Source organism: Engystomops pustulosus, chromosome 6 (assembly GCF_040894005.1).
Source record: "Engystomops pustulosus chromosome 6, aEngPut4.maternal, whole genome shotgun sequence".
Classification (NCBI taxonomy): Eukaryota; Metazoa; Chordata; class Amphibia; order Anura; family Leptodactylidae; genus Engystomops; species Engystomops pustulosus.
This window is the reverse complement of record NC_092416.1, coordinates 25,720,357-25,726,474: the sequence shown is the minus strand read 5'-3', so window position 1 is coordinate 25,726,474 and position 6,118 is coordinate 25,720,357.

Sequence of the window (6,118 nt, the reverse complement as noted above, 5' to 3'; positions counted from 1 at the left end):
CACCACTAGAGGGCGCGCGCGCGGACTTCTCAAGCCTTAAAGGGCCAGCGTCCTCCTGATTGGCTCCTGCTAATCGGCTCGCCCTTATAATCCGGCACCTCCCTTCTCTCCCTGCCGGATCTTCTCCTAGGATTTCCTATGGTTTCCATGCCAGGCTTCCCTAAGCCATTCCTGTGGAAGAGAAAGCCCATTAGCGTTTCCAGATGCTTTCCTGTGTTCTCCGGCGTTTCCAGACGCCCCTGTGTCTCCTGTCTCCAGCGTTCCCATACGCTCCTGGTGTGTCCTGTCTTCCAGCGTTTCCAGATGCCTCCGTGTCTCCCGTCTCCAGCGTTTCCATACGCTTCCTGCTGTGCCTCCCAGGGTTCCAGTCCAGCGGTGTCTGCAGTCCGTGCCAGCGTTACCAGTGTTCCTCTGTGTTGCTGCTGTCATCCCATGCTTGGACTGTTTCCTGCACATCCCTGTACCTTGGCTGCCACCGCGGGCCTCATACAATCTCCTGCGGTGGTCCAGAGGGTCCACTGGTCCACAGACTCCTCCCTCCGGACTCTTCCCATAGAGACTTTTTGTTCTTTTGTCTGTGTGACCCGTTACACCCCATAGGATCATTTGCATAGCTTTTTTCTTAAAAACAAGAGTATAAGAAGCTTAAAGGACATCTACCACCAGATTACTGCAGTCAATTCCAAAACTTAATGACAAATTTTTACTGGCCATTAAGTATTGGTGATGCATTCAGCCTCACATGTGTTTGACACCTTACAGCACATCTCCACACTACGCCCCTAAATAATGCAGTCGCTTACAGTCTAGTGGCCTCTGAATAACAACTATAAGGCACATTTACAAAGAATCTGGGAAACTGCACTAAAAGTGCTCTGCCCGTGTATAATGCTGGGTGCGCCAGATTCATTAAGATTGGGCGCCAGACATCATGAATGTGTCACTTCACTGCACTGGTCAGACAGAGTTCACTAACATTTTTGTGGTGCACCTTTAACATAGGGCGTGCAACAAACTTTGCATGCTAAATCTGGTGCACGGTCCGGCTGAGCGCCAGAACGCCCCGTAATTTGTGTTGCATGGAGGCCGGTGGAGCTGCACCACAAAAGGGTCACGTGTGACACAATAGCGGCGCAGACACTTTTTAAATATCAGTGCAAGCAGTTTACACCTAAAAGAACTTGAAAAGTCCATCAGAAAACTGGCGCAAAGTAAAACTGGCCCTTAGTAAATGGGCCTCTGTCTACACTGTGCTCCTAAATAATATAGAGCAAAATTTCCCCTGGCCATCACGTATTGCTGCTGAATTAGGCTCTAGATGTCTTCGACTCTTTGCAGGACATCTCCACACTGCACGCCTGAAAATATTGTCTCAGTTTCTCCTGGATGACAACTATGTCCCACACTGGGTTCTTAAATACAATAAAGCAACTGACCACGCTGCTCCACCCACATATATCATGTATACCCCTCATGACCACCGGTTTCTTTGTGTTGTGTGTTATTAATCCCATGATCCCTCAGCTCAGCATCAAATATGCAGCCACACGCTACAGTAGTCATGCATTCGCCATTTGATGTCACTGTTATATCTTACCAAATTTTTTTTCCAGAAATGCAAAAGTAAAAGACCACCATGCACATTTAGGGTCTTATTTGGCTGTTTACACTGTTTTGACAGTGGCACTAAAATCACAATTTTCCCCTTTCCCTTCAGCTGTGCATTCATTTTTGAAAAGGGGCCCCTTGAGAAATGATGACCATTGCCCTTTAGAAGCTCCCTGAGGAGCATAGTTTTGGGGTCAATCTTTGAGGGCAATGTAAATGTAACTTAGCCCCTGCAATCTATTTTGTGAACCTTTCAGTGTTCCCTTCAGTTTTGGACCATGTGAAAGGTCCATGTAAAAGGGGCCACAATGTGAGGGGAGAGAGAGGGGCCACAATGTGAGGGGGCAGACGAGAGGGTCCACAATTTGAGGAGGAAAGGGGCCAAAATATGAAAAGGAGATGAAAAGGGCTACAATATGAGGGGATGATGGAAGGGGCCACAATATGAAGGGGAGATGAGAGCGGCCTCAATATGAGGGGGAGATGAGAGGGGCCACAATATTAGAGGGAGATGAGAGAAGCCTCAATATGAGGGGGAGATGAAAGGAGGCCACAATACGAGGGGGAGATAAGAGGGGCCACAATATGAGGGGGAGATGAGAGAAGCCACAATATGAGGGGGAGATGAGAGAAGCCACAATATGAGGGGGAGATGAGAGAGGCCTCAATATGAGGGGGAGATGAGAGAGGTCACAATATTAGAGAGAGATGAGAGGGGCCACAATATGAGGGGTAGATGAGAGAAGAATCAATATGAGGGGGAGATGAGAGAAGCCTCAATATGAGGGGGAGATGAGAGGGGCCACAATATGAGGAGGAGATGAGAGAGGCCACAATATGAGGAGGAGATGAGAGGGGCCACAATATGAGGGGGAGATGAGAGAAGCCACAATATGAGGAGGAGATGAGAGGGGCCACAATATGAGGAGGAGATGAGAGGGGTCACAATATGAGGGGGAGATGAGAGGGGCCACAATATGAGGGGGAGATGAGAGAGGCCACAATATGAGGAGGAGATGAGAGGGGCCACAATATGAGGGGGAGATGAGAGAGGCCACAATATGAGGAGGAGATGCGAGGGGCCACAATATGAGGGGGAGATGAGAGGGGCCACAATATGAGGGGGAGATGAGAGAGGCCACAATATGAGGAGGAGATGAGAGAGGCCACAATATGAGGAGGAGATGAGAGGGGCCACAATATGAGGAGGAGATGAGAGAGGCCACAATATGAGAAGGAGATGAGAGGGGCCACAATATGAGGAGGAGATGAGAGGGGCCACAATATGAGGAGGAGATGAGAGAAGCCACAATATGAGGGGGAGATGAGAGGGGCCAAAATATGAGGGGGAGATGAGAGAGGCCACAATATGAGGAGGAGATGAGAGGGGCCACAATATGAGGAGGAGATGAGAGGGGCCACAATATGAGGGGGAGATGAGAGGGGCCACAATATAAGGGGGAGGTGAGAGAGGCCACAATATAAGGGGGAGATGAGAGAGGCCACAATATGAGGAGGAGATGAGAGGGGCCACAATATGAGGGGGAGATGAGAGGGGCCACAATATGAGAAGGAGATGAGAGGGGCCACAATATGAGGGGGAGATGAGAGGGGCGACAATATAAGGGGGAGGTGAGAGAGGCCACAATATAAGGGGGAGATGAGAGAAGCCACAGTATGAGGGGGAGATGAGAGGGGCGACAATATGAGGAGGATTAGGAGAATAGCCACAATTTGAGGGGGTCGTGTGGGGTAGGAGTACAGAAACTTGTGGCCCCCCCAGTAGGTGACCAAAAGTAAAGGGGACCACATAGGTGAGGGATATTAAAAGTGGGAAATCACAGGACAGGGGGGATAAATTAAGAGGCTTCATTATAGGAGGTAAACTTTATGTGGCTGAGGTGCATAAAGGTAATTAGTTATAAGTCCATAGGGGGACATGTGGGTGCCAATACACTTTGCTACAGAGAGGAATACAAGGCAGGGCTCATTTTTTGCAGCGTTCCTCTTTCTCTGTTATGGCAGTAACTGTGATAGGAGATTGCGCTGCCTCTTGTGGAGAGTCTGTGTATTACAGTCCATGAAAAAAGCGCATAGAATATGAATGGCTGCAGAGCATAACAATTGCAGGGTGCCCCAGCAGCACAGAGCATTTCAGGAGTGGATTGTGCTAATAGTATATGCAGGGATAATGGTACATAATGTATATAGATATGACAGAAAATCTATTTTATATAGTAAACTTTATTCTGAGCAGGTAGAAATGCATAGGTGATACATTCTCAACATTGTACAAAGTCCACGTTCCATCCACAGACAGAAATGCAGTGGCCATATATTTATAGTCTCACACAACCCTAGTCCTTCCCTCCTCCGGGTTGGATTAGTGTCAGAGGTTCCGGTCCATAATATCCATTATTCTATTATTTCAAGCCTCGAGTTAGTTGTAAAAATATAACAACTCCAATCCAGACGATGTGGATGCAGATCCCCAGTAACGTGGCTGACAGATTCCAGGTGAAAGCCGAGCGGGAGTAATGTGACACCTTCGTTACATCCTGGCGATGTACAGCGTCCTGCGCCTGGAGGAGGGAACATCACAAAATGTACAGTAAATATATCACTCCTGAGAAAAAAATATCATATCACATCATCCGGTTCCAATAGCCTGTGTTATGCTGATTTTAAAAATGGTGGTCAGCTTTCTGAATAATTTCATCAGTTTATATAAGTTTATTTCACATTACCTGGCTCCCTGCCAGCAGCACGTAGTGAGTCCCAGGGAAGAGCAGCGGCAGCCTGTGACTCAGTCTCCTCATTCTTCTACTCCACACCTTCCCCCTCCTACTCCTGATGGCTCAATGCACATGACAGGGAGGGGTGAGAGATCATGAGTATCGAGGAGACTGAGACACAGGCACATACAGGCTGCAGCTGCCCATCTCACCACACACTGCTGGCAGGGAGCCAGGTAATGTGAAATAAGTTTTATAAAGTACTGAAATGATTCAGAATGTAGACAAAGGGATTTTTAAAATTAGCATAACATAGGCTATTGGAACCTGTCACCAGCTAAAAAATAACATTCCTTCTGACAGGTTTGCTTTAACTTTTTCTTATTGATCTCTGCTTTCTGTCATTGAATATAAACATAATTGTTTAAAGATAGTGGCTGAAAACTAGTCCTTCCCTCAAGATGAGTATAGACGACTAAGAATATTTGCATTTACCGCCTTCATGACCTTATACCATTACAGATGTGAACCTTAAGGGGTATTCCAGATTTGGGATATTAATGACCTCTCCATAGGAACTTTTGGTCTTTCATTTGGGACCTACATTGATCTGCTAATTCAGATTCCTCTGAAATTTAGACTGGAGCCAGAAGAACAGCTCCATCATCTGTGTAGTGGTTAGTGTGGGTAATTACAACTTTGAGCTGTGCTGCGATAACACAGTTTAGCCACTACACAGAATATAGCGCTGTTCCTCTGGTTGTGGTCTCTGTGTTGATTTGAGGACCAGAGGTAAGTGGAATTATGGGATCTCTGGACGTCCAACACTTTGACTATTGATAAATCATCAACATCCCAATCTGGAATAGCCCTTTAAGCCAATAACTGTGCTACTTTACCCTAGATGGCGCTATAAGTACATTATACCATCACCTCCTAAGACCAACAAGGCAACTCGGATTAACCCCTTCAGTATCTCAGACCGCAAACAATATTGGCGTATAAACCCCTATCACGTTAACCCCTCTGCTCCTGGACATTTAGGAAATCTTAGGTTTTTACCTTGATGGAATAGATGAGAGCCACAATCCCCAGCGGCAGACAGCAGAAGATCATATTCCCCACGGACCAGGGCACGTAATTGGTGTAAATAGGCTTAGCCATGGGAACCATGGTGGGCTGGGTGGTCATCACCACAGGAGGGGGCGCCGCATACACAGGATTGAATTCAGGGTTAGCTGGTTGTACAGGATACAAGGGCTTCTCCATCTTTCAATCTTCTCTATGCACTGATACATGCTGCAGCTCCTGAAGCCATATATATATATGAAGGAGATGCCCATGAATAATGCGTCACACAGGATCCAGATAACATTTGCATATACCAGGGATTTGTTTCCAGCTTTGGTTTGGTTAATTAATATCTATAAGGAAGTGCGGTCCTTTAATTATAGATACAAAGTTTATTTCATGATTAATTAGCATCTACGGCAAAGGCTAATTATACACATTACAATATTATTCAGCCGCCCACATGAGTCTCACAGGGAAGGAGCGAAGTCTTGTCACCGCTACTTCCCAGAGATAATGGGGGATATTTACTAATATCCTTGTGCCAGTTTTCTGTCTGACTTTGCGCTAGAAAGAACGTCCAGACTGCGTGTACATGTATTTATAAAGTGTCTGCACCACACTTATCACATATATCATGTATACCCCTCACACCACCACTGACCACACTGTGCCCCCACATATATCATATATACCCCTCACAC